Source organism: Schistocerca americana, chromosome 1, assembly GCF_021461395.2.
Source record: "Schistocerca americana isolate TAMUIC-IGC-003095 chromosome 1, iqSchAmer2.1, whole genome shotgun sequence".
Lineage (NCBI taxonomy): Eukaryota > Metazoa > Arthropoda > Insecta > Orthoptera > Acrididae > Schistocerca > Schistocerca americana.
Genome location: NC_060119.1, coordinates 147,175,831 through 147,190,622, shown reverse-complemented (window position 1 = coordinate 147,190,622; position 14,792 = coordinate 147,175,831). Strand labels below are relative to the sequence as shown.

The 14,792-nt window shown below is 44.1% G+C and overlaps 1 protein-coding gene across 4 annotated transcripts in view; it reads right to left on the bottom strand.

Annotated features, from left to right (window-relative positions):
- The window catches only part of LOC124551307 (protein-tyrosine sulfotransferase-like), a 911,580-nt gene that overhangs the window by 685,141 nt on the left and 211,647 nt on the right, over window positions 1-14,792 (bottom strand). The gene's annotated exons all lie outside the window — the stretch shown is intronic.

Here is a 14,792-nt window from a genome sequence, read left to right as displayed (position 1 = left end):
TCTACGATACTATAGGGTGTTTTTATGATTAATGTGACCGATTCTGAGATTTCTGTTTCCAAATTATGAACGTTTTCAAATATGATCATACTCATGTCTTTTCCCTTTCAGAGGCTGAGACTACTGCACAGATTACAATGAGCGCTTTCTTCTCTCAAGGTACATTCCGTCGCTGGTTGTCTGTTACCGTATCAAAGGCCTGTGCATGACTTAAGTGACTGCCTATCTTGCACTGAAGGCGACGACTTGACATTGCACAATGACTTAATAAAAATGGTCGGAAAGTGTTGGAACGTCACACTATCAACCAGCCACATTTATTTGTTGATTCGTTTTTTAAACCATAATTATGTCCTTTGTGCATTTCACGGAGATGTGTCGGAGATGATTCGAAGGTACGTGCATCTCGGTCCATGACGTCACAGATGTGTTGAGTAGGATTCATTTCAGTAACCATGAAGAAGGGGATGCCAGGCAAGTACTCTCGTGTCCGTGTTGTGTTGCTACAACTGTACAATAGCGAAGCGGCTGATTGGTGCGTTGTTTCCCAGGAGGTAAAGTTCGAGTGCAGGGCTGCAGGTAAATAAAGTGAGACATGTGATTCTACTACAGACTCTTCTTGTACCGCCCGCCAGTGAGAAACTACTCATAGGCCATTCCACAAGTGTTTCCCACACGAGAATACCTCCACCTCCCGCCTAAACAGTGTCCTGAGGGTTAGCAGTCGCACCGCCTCATGCGATGTTCTGCGTACTCCATATTGGCACGTACAAACGTGTATCGCCGCTCGTCACTACAGTCGCCTTTCTTTCATGCTTCACATATCCAATGGCGATGTTTCTGCATCCAGGCGACCTGCAGTGATCAGATAAATGCAGCGTTATTCATAAGTACCCCTGTGGCTTCAGAAAACAGAGACAGCTCTGTCAAAACTACAAAACATGCAGATAACTGACACATGTCTATCAGTTTTTCGCTCACATTATAGGTGTGACGCAACAAACGTCAGTACGAGTGTGCAATTCATTAAGTCGATCACAAGAATGACCGGGAAGGAGCGACGGCAGCCGACTTTGAAAACCTGCTCACTGGACTGTCTATCTGCAGGAGCGGACACATTCGATGCGACAATACGGAAGCAGATACGTTTTCTATATACTTTGACACGCCTACAACGTAGTGCTTCGTGGTGCGTCTTATGTCAGAGTGTATGTTAAATGATCACAAGCAACATCAGCCATGGCGCCAGAATGTTATGAATACACGTATCCACATGTTCTGTCGTTCAGTCATGACAGTCAATGAATTGCTATTTCAGAGTGCCAAGTAAGTTAAGCCGTTTTTAACATTTTAATGAATAATTTCATAAGTCATGTTCCTGATGACAAGTTGCGTTTTAAAGTCATTATGGCCTAACGTTAATATAATCATTCGTGGATCTGGTGGCGTAGTTACTAAAAATCTATTTCACTGAAACAGTAGACTGCTACGGTCGCAGGTTCGAATCCTGCCTCGGGCATGGATGTGTGTGATGTCCTTAGGTTAGTTAGGTTTAAGTAGTTCTAAGTTCTAAGGGACTGATGACCTGAGATGTTAAGTCCCATAGTGCTCAGAGCCATTTGAACCATTTTTTTGAAACAGTAAAGTCGCGGTGTTTATATTTATCCAACATAAATATTCACCATCTTTTAACTGGATTTTACGTTTGTTTTTAAGAAACATTTACATATTTAAACTGACTAATATATTCAGAGTCATAACTAGTTTACAATATAGTAAAATTTCTTATTTCCCAATAGTTGTGCAGTGTTTTTCCTAAATTTCACTTTGTCAGTCTGTGTTAATTATTGATGTATTATACTGAAATGATGCTTTATTCACACTATGCTTGAATTCGTAGCAAATAGGCTGTAGGGGAACCAACATGGTAAAATGCACTTTCCTGTCATCATGTAATCTACTAACGATAACGCTGACGTTTTCTAACTTTACTTAGCAATTGACACAATTAACTACCTTGCAAAAAGTCTGAAAGCATGGAAGACCAAGGCTAGGATCTCTGTTAGCAACGCACTTTTCTTACAATAGATGGTAGCACCTGACAGCACAGTTCCCCTCGCTGGAGGGCGGATTGTCAGTATTAGAGAGAGAGACTGTGAGAGGAAACATTCTTTCTCCATCTGTTTGCTTTTAAAAAAGTACTCAGATCAGGAAAAAATTACAACGTAGTATCATTTGGAAGTCTTTAAGTTCACGTGAATGATATAATGTTTAAAACTTGTTTGTAATCTAAAACTGATGCTTATCTGTACCGAATAAGAAATGGTGATGAATGAGGCTAGTTGTTACGGGGTAACAACTTGCTTTGAGTTACGTGCAGTTCCTTGCTACCAATTTTTCTTGTGAAGGCAGCATAACAAATTACAAAAAGAAGACAGACAGAGGCACAACGCCAAAAGAAACACAAAGCGAAGAAGCAAAACAAGTCATGACAAATTAACACCAATCTGTAAAAACAAAACAGACTTTTCTATAATATCGTAACAAATTAGTTGTAAACAACAATCAACAGTACAAATTTAACAGTTTTGATTAATGCTTAATAGGTCACACTAAGTATAAGAACGTACCCCAGTCCTGCAACAACAAGTCCCATCGCGTGGCAAACAGTAATAGTGTGCATAACCAGAAGTAATGTCAATCAGCGATATTACTGATAGCTGAGCGTAAGGTAGAACACATGCGGTGAATCTGTAATAATGGTGCTGCGTCATAAAGTATTTCACGTTAATATAGGTCTAAAACCATTTTCTACTAAAACGACTGAAAAAATTATACGAACTATCCCAGTCTCCACTAACTGCACCGTGATGTTATTGACTCCTTCACCAGTTATTTACTTGTAAATCAAAACACTGTTCTAGAAAACATGTCCGTAGAGCAGTATTATGAAGATACGTACGGTTTCCGATACGTACATCCTTTGAAAAAGGTGGCAAAGTGGTTTCTCATAGCCAAAAACGAAATTTGTTCATAGTCGCAGAATTCAGTCACTTTGAAATTAATGTTTAAAGTTGCGAAAAGAAATTTGCCCGTAACATTTGAGTTTACATACACTTAACATTCTGAAATAATGCTGAATGATATCGCAAACGATACGTTAATTTTCTTGCTCCATCACTTACGATAGAAAATCCAAGTACAGCAAATTACTCCTGCCCCGCGTAAGAACGTATTCCGGCGTCCAGTCTTATTTCTCTAGTATTCTGACAATACCAGCAATGAGGAGGGTACTTTGAGAAGGAGGCGAGTTTTTCATTTACTGCATCTTCATTTAAATATGCTGCTACGTCAGTATCACAAAATGCATTCGTTGGTTCTGGAACAAATAAATTCCACATGGAAGTTTACGAGCGGGTACGGATTCGTAACCGATAAATCTCTGGCGTCAGTTTGACTCAACAAAAAATGTCTGCTATTTACGCCCTTATAAAAGCAATACAAAAATCCGTTGGGTGCGAGAAAATAACAGTACCTGCCGTGCTGAAGTTTTTATAGCGCGCTATCAAGCGACGGTGAAATATTTATTTTAACTCCAAACAGACGTACACGATGCGGGAGCCACGTACCTGTAGCATCCATCTGCCGTGATGTACACGGGGGATTTGTTACCTGCAGTTATGAGTAACGCGGCATTTCGTTTACCGCGGCAAAAAAAGAAGAGGCGAAAAGAGGGCCGTTGCTACGGCGGTACACTTGTGCCGGGATCATGGAGTCGTGAATAATGTATGCGATGGCAGCGCGACCTTATGCACGCGGTGATGACGTGGGCGGCGCGCCCGCCGACAGAGCATCACTAGATTCTCAGAAAGAGCGGCGCGGTAAAACGATGTCTATGAAATTTAAAGGACAGCTTCATTTCCATCTGGCTGCTCGTCTGAATAAGTCCTCTACTAGGTAAGTTTCCACAGTTTCGATATGCTTATTTTCAGGGGACAAATAGATGTAGACACATCATCCTCGTAAGTACTGGGTGTTCCACGTATCTTACGACCGCATGCAAGACGCAGTAGGTGGTAGACATCAAGAGCTACATCTACATTTATACTCCGCAAGCCACCCAGCGGTGTGTGGCGGAGGGCACTTAACGTGCCACTCTCACTACCTCCATTTCCTGTTCCAGTCGCGTATGGTTCGCGGGAAGAACGACTGCCGGAAACACTCCGTGCGCGCTCGAATCTCTCTAATTTTACATTCGTGATCTCCTCGGCAGGTAGAAGTAGGGGGAAGCAATATATTCGATACCTCATCCAGAAACGCACCCATTCGAAACCCGGACAGCAATCTACACCGCGATGGAGAGCGCCTCTCTTGCACAGTCTGCCACTTAAGTTTGCTAAACATCTCCGTAACGCTATCACGCTTACCAAATAACCCTGTGACGAAACGCGCCGCTCTTCTTTGGATCTTCTCTATCTCCTCTGTCAACCCGACCTGGTACGGATCCCATACTGATGAGCAATACTCAAGTACAGGTCGAACGAGCGTTTTGTAAACCACCTCCTTTGTTGATGGACTAAATTTTCTAAGGACTCTCCCAATGAATCTCAACCTGGCACCCGTCTTAAAAATGGTGCAAATGGCTCTGAGCAGTATGGGACTTTATATCTGAGGTCATCAGTCCCAGTCCCCTAGAACTTAGAACTACTTAAACCTAACTAACCTAAGGACATCACACACATCCATGCCCGAGGCAGGATTCGAACCTGCGACCGTAGCGGTCGCGCGGTTCCAGACTGAAGCGCCTAGAACCGCTTGGCCACACCGACCGGCTGGCACCCGCCTTACCAACAATTAATTTTATATGATCATTCCACTTCAAATCGTTCCGCACGCATACTCCCAGATATTTTACAGAAGTAACTGCTACCAGTGTTTGTTCTGCTATCATATAATCATACAATAAAAGATCCTTCTTTCTATGTATTCGCAATACATTACATTTGTCTATATTAAGGGTCAGTTGTCACTCCCTACACCAAGTGCCTATCCGCTGCAGATCTTCCTGCATTTCGTTACAATTTTCTAATGCTGCAACTTCTCTGTATACTACAGCATCATCCGCGAAAAGCCGCATGGAACTTGCGACACTATCTACTAAGTCATTTATATATATTGTGAAAAGCAATGGTCCCATAACACTCCCCTGTGGCACGCCAGAGGTTACTTTAACGTCTGTAGACGTCTCTCCATTGATAACAACATGCTGTGTTCTGTTTGCTAAAAACTCTTCAATCCAGCCACACAGCTGGTCTGATATTCTGTAGGCTCTTACTTTGTTTATCAGGCGACAGTGTGGAACTGTATCGAACGCCTTCCGGAAGTCAAGGAAAATGGCATCTACCTGGGAGCCTGTACCTAATATTTTCTGGTCTCATGAACAAATAAAGCGAGCTGGGTCTCACACGATCGCTGTTTCCGGAATCCATGTTGATTCCTAGAGAGTAGATTCTGGGTTTCCAGAAACGACATGATACGCGAGCAAAAAACATGTTCTAAAATTCTACAACAGATCGACGTCAGAGAGATAGGTCTATAGTTTTGCGCATCTGCTCGACGACCCTTCTTGAAAACTGGGACTACCTGTGCTCTTTTCCAATCATTGGGAACCTTCCGTTGCTCTAGAGACTTACGGTACACGGCTGCTAGAAGGGGGCAAGTTCTTTCGCGTACTCTGTGTAGAATCGAATTGGTATCCCGTCAGGTCCAGTGGACTTTCCTCTGTTGAGTGATTTCAGTTGCTTTTCTATTCCTTGGACACTTTCGATATCAGCCATTTTTTCGTTTGTGCGAGGATTTAGAGAAAGAACTGCAGTGCGGTCTTCCTCTGTCAAACAGCTTTGGAAAAAGGTGTTTAGTATTTCAGCTTTACGCGAATCAGATGCACTGTCACCCGTCTACTAAATTTAAAACACACTGGCAGAAAAAAATCGCAACACAAAAAAATAATTAATGTGGACTAATGAAATTTCGGTAATACATCTGTCTACGTAACGCATTTGAGTGATTAACACTGCAAGATCACAGGTTCGTGTAAGCGGGAGATAAGCCGTTGCAAATGTGAAATGCTGGTACACTAATAACAGGTGTAACCGCCAGAATGTTGCGTGCAAACGTGCATGCATCGTGTTTTACAGGTGTCGTACGTTCCTTTATAGGATGGAGTTCCATGCCTCTTGCACTTGGTCGTTCGATACATGGAGGGTTAATACTGTTTGATGATGACGCTAGAGTTGTCATCCAATGATGCCCCCTATGTGCACGATTGGAGACAGATCTGGTAATCGAGGAGGCCAAGGCAACATGTCGACACTCTGTTGAGCATCTTGGGTTACAATAGTGGTATGCGGGCAAACGTTATCGCGTTGGGAAACACCCCCTGGGATGCTGTTCATGAATGGCAACATAGCAGGTCGAATAACCAGATTTTGGAACAAATTTGTAGTCAAGATGCGGGGAATAACAACGAAAATACTCCTACTGTCATACGAAATCGCATCCCAGACCGTAATTTCTGGTGTAGGTCCAGTGTGTCTACCACGCAGACAGGTTGGTTGCAGGCCGTCAGTTGGCCTCCTCCTAACAGGGAACCTCCCCATCGCACCTCCCTCAGATTTAGTTATGAGTTGGCACAGTGGATAGGCCTAGAAAAACTGAACACAGATCAATCGAGAAAACAGGAAGAAGTTGTGTGGAACTATGAAAAAAATATGCAAAATATACAAACTGAGTCGTGCATGCAAAATACAGGCAACATCACAGGATATTGTGAGCTCAGGATCACCGTGGTCCCGTGGTTAGCGTGAGCAGCTGCGCAATGAGAGGTCCTTGGTTCAAGGCTTTCCTCGAGCGAAAAATTTAATTTTTTATTTTCAGACAATTATCAAAGTTCAGGCACTCACACACAACTTCGCTCTCCAAAATTCCAGGACATGTTCAGATTTGGTTGGACATATGCAGGGTTTGACGGTCTACACACGGAAAAATTTGAAAACGTTAAAAACGTATGTTTTGACAGGCACAGGGAAAACTGTGCGACTGTGAAACTGTTGCATTCATTTGTTGCAGTTTATGTGACAAACTCTTATGTTTTCATCATTTTTTGGGAGTGATTATCACATCCACAAGAAAACCTAAATCGGACAAGGTAGAAGAATCTTTTTACCCATTCGCCAAGTGGACAACATAGGTGGGTCGACAACATATTCCTGTCATGTGACTCACATGCCGTCACCAGTGTCTCATAGAACATATCAGACGTGTTTTCCTGTGGAGGAATCGGTTGACCTATGACCTTGCGATCAAATGTTTTCGGTTCCCACTGGAGAGGCACGTCCTTTCGTCTACAAACCGCACGGTTTTGCGGTGCGGTCGCAAAACACAGCCACTAAACTTATTACAGTGAACAGAGAGGTCAATGAACGAACGGACAGATCATAACTTTGCGAAAATAAAGTAAGTAAACTTTTCACTCGAGGAAGAACTTGAACCGAGGACCTCTCGTTCCGCACTTGCTCACTCTAACCACGGGACCAAGGCGCTCATGAGCTTACACTGTACTTGATGTTGCCTATGTTTTGCATGGACTACTCAGTTTGTATATTTTGCTTATTTTTTTCATAGTTGCACACAACTTCTTCCTGTTTTCTCGATTGATCTGTGTTCAGTTTTTCAAGGCCTATCCACTGTGCCAACTCATAACTAAATCTGAGGGGGGTGCGATGGGGAGGTTCGCTTGGAAGCACCACACGATCATCGTAGCCCCCGCGGCTGAACCAGCTTTCATCGGAAAACACGACAGACGTCCACCCTGCCCTCTAATGATTTCTCGCTTCACACTGTTGACATCGCAAATGGCGATGGCTGAATGCACGGTATAAAGAGTCTTTCCCTGAGCTGTTCTTGAAGTAATCGATTTGTAACAGTTCGTTCTGTCACTGTGGACCAACTGCAGCCCGAATTCCTGCTGTAGACGAAGTACAATGCTCTAGAGCCATTGGCCGAACACGATGGTCTTCCCTTTCGTTAGTGCCACGTAGTCGTTCAGATCCCGGTCTTCTTGCGACCGTACAGTCCTGTGATCACCGCTGCCAGCAATCATGTACAGCGGCTATATTCCTGCGAAGTATTTCTGCAATACCGCAGAAGGAAGATAAACCTTCTCGTAGCCCTATTAATACGACCTCATTCAAACTCAATGAGGTGTTCATAATGGTGTTCAAAATGGAGTCTTTGCCGCTTTACAGGCATTCTTGACTAAAATCAACTAACCACGTTCAGTCTCAAAGGTAACTAGCGTTCACGTCCGTTACAACATGTACTTAAAGCGAACCTGATTTTCATCCTTATAGTGACGCTACTTACGCAACTCCTGGGTGAAGGACGCGAAATTTGAGTAGACATGATCTTTCAGATATAGAAACACGCCTACCAACTTTCGTTTGTATCGTGCAAGTCCTCCTCGTTGCTGCGATTTTTTTTTTCCTTCAGTGTGCACCCAAATAAATTTTGTACTCGCGCATGTCATGCAACGAAATGTCGGAACTGCCTCCCATTGCTTTCCACATATTTCTGACATCTACTCAAGAAATTATACACGTCACAATGTAACTTTCTTTGAGAATTGAATTAATTGACTCGCGGTTATTATCCTTGAGTTCCTGTGGCGCGTGTCGATTTGTTGTGTACACTTATCCTTTACTACTCCCCACAAACAGAAATAGCACGTGATTAAATAGGGACCGTGAGTGGGCGAGATGTTGTTGCAAATGACTCTGTCAAGAAACAAATCATTAATTGCAATCAAAGGAACGCTACCCATCTGAGCCCTTGCCGAATCCTGCTGAAGAAGTGCGAAGTTTCGTTCTCTTTCACTCAATTCATTTAAAAAACGGTGGCAAAATGCATTGCATATATCTCTCACTGTTGACTGTGCTATTTAAAAAAAATTGGTCCTATTATTCTTTCACCACTAATTATGCACCATACTCCTGTTTTTGAACATGAAAAGGGTTCCCCATAAAGCAGAATAGGTCCGTCGGCACTTCAGTGTCGACAGTTTTTGGTTTTAACATACCCTTGCAAATGGAACCTGGCCTCGTCTGAAAACAAAATTAGGGCAGGATCCATTTCTCCGTCATGCACTTGTCTCAACAGCCAACTCCAAAACCAAACCCTGTGAGCGGCATCATTAGGTTTAAGTTCTTGCACTACTGTTCCTTTATGCCGGTCGGTGTGGCGGAGCGGTTCTAGGCGCTGCAGTCTGGAACCGCGCGACCGCTACAGTCGCAGGTTCGAATCCTGCCTCGGGCATGGATGTGTGTGATGTCCTTAGGTTAGTTAGGGTTAAGTAGTTCTAAGTTCTAGGGGACTGATGACCTCAGATGTTAAGTCCCATAGTGCTCAGAGCCATTTGAAACATTTTTTTGCCGGCCGGAGTGGCCGAGCGGTTAAAGGCGCTACAGTCTGGAACCGCACGACCGGTACGGTCGGAGGTTCGAATCCTGCCTCGGGCATGGATGTGTGTGATGTCCTTAGGTTAGTTAGGTTTAAGTTGTTCTAAGTTCTAGGGGACTTATGACCACAGCAGTTTAGTCCCATAGTGCTCAGAGCCATTTTTTGAACCATTTTTTTGTTCCTTTATGGTGCCTTAGCTCAAGTAACATAGGCTTCTGAACAGAGGTGCAAGAAATTTGCGTCGAAGAGGCTTTTGAGGTGAATTTTCCAGGCGGTGTGCAGCGTCATCGAGATGAGCTTTTGTGAAACATGCACGAAGCCGTTTTCGCTTGCAGAGTTCCCGTTTCCCGAATTCGGTCTCTTCAATGTTCCGTTTGTATGCTTCACTACTACACTCATGGTATTTCTTTCACTGCTCGAATGACGCGTACTGCAGTCGGCATTAACAGGGAGACGCGGGACCCATTCGGTTCCGATGCCGGACAAACAACGGCGCGCATGCGGCCCCATCAGATAAAAGGAACACCGTGTATCTAAAAAGTTGGCGAGTTTTTGACAGACGAGGATGATATGCCCATATCCATTTATACTCTTGAAAATGAATACAAGCACATAACAAGCTAGTGGTCCTGAATAAAATACTTATTTAAACTATCAGTCTGCTGGAAAAGCTGTCTTTCTTCGCATTTATCGAGGCTGTGGCGTCCACCTAGATGCAGTCAATCGATGTACATAGAGACGGAGGTTATATGGGGCCACGGACCTCTAAAGGAAGCAAGGTTAGAGCGAAAACGTCATATCGACGTATTTTTTACATTACGCGAACTAGGAAAACTGAGGAAAATGTAAATCTGGCTGGCCGAATGTGTAGCTTGAATCATCCCCCTACCCATCGAAAAAAACGGATCGCAGATCGCTCTTTACTGACAATCTTGCTTCTGCGATTTAGAGCAATCGTGGGAAACCTAAATCTGGCTGTCATGAAGAGGATTTGAATACCAGTTCTCCCAATTATGAATCCACTCTCTTACTACTTCGCCACCATGCTAGTGTGAAATTTGAGGCATTAGGGACATAGCATTAGCCTAGATAGGATACAGCAGTTCGAGGACTTGTTCAAGTATGAAGCCAAGAGGGCACAGGGTCGGAATGGGGATCGGAGAACAGACTCAATGGTGATATGGTTTAAGGTGCCCGGCAATGGAAATACCGTGTGGCTAGGGCCTCCCGTCGGGTAAACCGTTCGCCTGGTGCAAGTCTTTCGAGTTGACGCCACTTCGGCGACTTGCGTGTCGATAGGGATGAAAAAATGATGGTAAGGACAACACTACTCCCAGTTCCTGAGCGGAGAAAATCTCCGACCCAGCCGGGAATCGAACCCGGACCGTAAGGTATGACATTCCGTCACGCTGACCACTCAGCTACCAGGAGCGGACAAGGTGCCCGGTATCTCACCCCAGAACCGCTCACCCTGGTGGGCCTCCGTTGGAAAGATCGTATTCGGAAGGCGGACGAGATGAATTTACCATCGACTGAAATATCGTAGTAATAAAACAGTACAGCACACTACTGTCCAGATTAACATCCTGTGGAGGGTGAGTTCGACTCCGGTCCAACGGTTTCTTTGCTGTTTCTTTCTTTATACTTGCTCTGCTTTCAGCTTTGATAACAGCTGATTACCGCCTCCTTTATGTCAATTAGGAAATATATGACACAGAAATAATACGCAACTGATTTCATATTTAATTTGCTGCAGGCCCAAACGGTTTTTGCACCAAGAATATTGTATGAAGTTCACCTTGCGAAAGTGGCTTTAATTTTCGCTAAGTTTAAAGGCAAATTTATTTCAGTACTATTCTGAAACATTGATCTCTCAGATGTCACTTTTCATATACAGGGTGTTACAAAAAGGTACTGCCAAACTTTCAGGAAACATTCCTCACACACAAAGAAAGAAAATATGTTATGTGGACATGTGTCCGGAAACGCTTACTTTCCATGTTAGAGCTCATTTTATTACTTCTCTTCAAATCACATTAATCATGGAATGGAAACACACAGCAACAGAACGTACCAGCGTGACTTCAAACACTTTGTTACAGGAAATGTTCAAAATGTCCTCCGTTAGCGAGGATACATGCATCCACCCTCCGTCGCATGGAATCCCTGATGCGCTGATGCAGCCCTGGAGAATGGCGTATTGTATCACAGCCGTCCACAATACGAGCACGAAGAGTCTCTACATTTGGTACCGGGGTTGCGTAGACAAGAGCTTTCAAATGCCCCCATAAATGAAAGTCAAGAGGGTTGAGGTCAGAAGAGCTTGGGGGCCATGGAATTGGTCCGCCTCTACCAATCCATCGGTCACCAAATCTGTTGTTGAGAAGCGTACGAACACTTCGACTGAAATGTGCAGGAGCTCCATCGTGCTTGAACCACATGTTGTGTCGTACTTGTCAAGGCACATGTTCTAGCAGCACAGGTAGAGTATCCCGTATGAAATCATGATAACGTGCTCCATTGAGCGTAGGTGGACGAAACTAAAATGAGCTCTAACATGGAAATTAAGCGTTTCCGGACACATGTCCACATAACATTTTTTCTTTATTTGTGAGTGAGGAATGTTTCCTGAAAGTTTGGCCGTACCTTTTTGTAACACCCTGTATATCATAATTACTTTAACAGTTTAGGAAACGCAGGTGACCTTAAAATCCAATGAACAAGCGACTGGATTTTAACTGCACCCGACTTTAAACTTTGGCGCTTCTTCATAGGTATTTAAAGTTAGCTTTAAAACTGCTCGTCAAACGGCGTCTTCGGGAAATGCAGGGCACAGAGCGAGCGCGCGGAAGTCCGCAAAGAATGTCTCCTTTCCCTAAAGAGAGATTTGCATCATTCTCATATCTTTATGTGTGAAAACAAAGAAAAAACATAAATAAAATCCAATTGTCGCTTGGAAAAAGAAAGCAACTGAAAGTTTGCAGCCATAGGCAGGCGTATCACCGAAACATGGCGGTATTCTCCCTATTTTCCGTCGTATGCGGCAATTGTTCTAAAGCTCCGAAAATCGACTGAAGGTGATGTGACTGAAGTGCAAACGAGAAGGAACAACCACTGTTAAACAGAGACCAGACATACCTCGTGTATCGACAGACAGCAGACGGTGATTGTGAAAATTCGCGTGAAATCAGCGGAAGGTGTCACGAGTGAGCTCTATATTCCCACCAGTAGTCCAACTAGCACAATGACTGTGCGGACAGACTTTGAACGAAAGTACAATGTCGAGCAGCTCCTTATAGGATATACAGAGTGTTTCAAAAATGACCGGTATATTTGAAACGGCAATAAAAACTAAACGAGCAGCGATAGAAATACACCGTTTGTTGCAATATGCTTGGGACAACAGTACATTTTCAGGCGGACAAACTTTCGAAATTACAGTAGTTACAATTTTCAACAACAGATGGCGCTGCAAGTGATGTGAAAGATATAGAAGACAACGCAGTCTGTGGGTGCGCCATTCTGTACGTCGTCTTTCTGCTGTAAGCGTGTGCTGTTCACAACGTGCAAGTGTGCTGTAGACAACATGGTTTATTCCTTAGAACAGAGGATTTTTCTGGTGTTAGAATTCCACCGCCTAGAACACAGTGTTGTTGCAACAAAACGAAGTTTTCAACGGAGGTTTAATGTAACCAAAGGACCGAAAAGCGATACAATAAAGGATCTGTTTGAAAAATTTCAACGGACTGGGAACGTGAGGGATGAACGTGCTGGAAAGGTAGGGCGACCGCGTACGGCAACCACAGAGTGCAACGCGCAGCTAGTGCAGCAGGTGATCCAACAGCGGCCTCGGGTTTCCGTTCGCCGTGTTGCAGCTGCGGTCCAAATGACGCCAACGTCCACGTATCGTCTCATGCGCCAGAGTTTACACCTCTATCCATACGAAATTCAAACGCGGCAACCCCTCAGCGCCGCTACCATTGCTGCACGAGAGACATTCGCTAACGATATAGTGCACAGGATTGATGACGGCGATATGCATGTGGGCAGCATTTGGTTTACTGACGAAGCTTATTTTTACCTGGACGGCTTCGTCAATAAACAGAACTGGCGCATATGGGGAACCGAAAAGCCCCATGTTGCAGTCCCATCGTCCCTGCATCCTCAAAAAGTACTGGTATGGGCCGCCATTTCTTCCAAAGGAATCATTGGCCCATTTTCCAGATCCGAAACGATTACTGCATCACGCTATCTGGACATTCTTTGTGAATTTGTGGCGGTACAAACTGCCTTAGACGACACTGCGAACACCTCGTGGTTTATGCAAGATGGTGCCCGGCCACATCGCACGGCCGATGTCTTTAACTTCCTGAATGAATATTTCGATGATCGTGTGATTGCTTTGGGCTATCCGAAACATACAGGAGGCGGCGTGGATTGGCCTCCCTATGCGGCAGACATGAACCCCTGTGACTTCTTTCTGTGGGGACACTTGAAAGACCAGGTGTACCGCCAGAATCCAGAAACAATTGAACAGCTGAAGCAGTACATCTCATCTGCATGTGAAGCTATTCCGCCAGACACGTTGTCAAAGGTTTCGGGTAATTTCATTCAGAGACTACGCCATATTATTGCTACGCATGGTGAATATGTGGAAAATATCGTACTATAGAGTTTCCCAGACCGCAGCGCCATCTGTTGTTGAAAATTGTAACTACTGTAATTTCGAAAGTTTGTCTGCCTGAAAATGTACTGTTGTCCCAAGCATATTGCAACAAACGGTGTATTTCTATCGCTGCTTGTTTAGTTTTTATTGCCGTTTCAAATATACCGGTCATTTTTGAAACACCCTGTACGTTCTGTATTCAATGCTAATCGACGTTTGAGGTGCTGTAAGGAGGAAGCCACTAGACAGCTGTGACGAGAGACGAGCGATCGGGAATGAACACGCTGTACGCTGTAGCAATCCAATCGAAGGGTTTGGGTTTGGCGAATGCCAGGAGAAAGTTAGCTGCCATCAAGTGTACTGACGACAGTGAAGTGTAGCCGAGGTGGTGCTACGGCTCTGGAATATTTTCCGTGATTTGAGTGTCATCCTTTATTGCGCATAAGAAAACACAAAATGTGGGAGGATACGATTACATTTTACATCAATGTGTACTGCGTACAGTGGAGGAACAGTTTTTATCAGCACACCAACGTATTCTGTCTTAAAGTAGCATCTGTGAGGCTACGGTTTGTGAACCTTAACATTCCTGAAGCGGAATGGCGTTCCC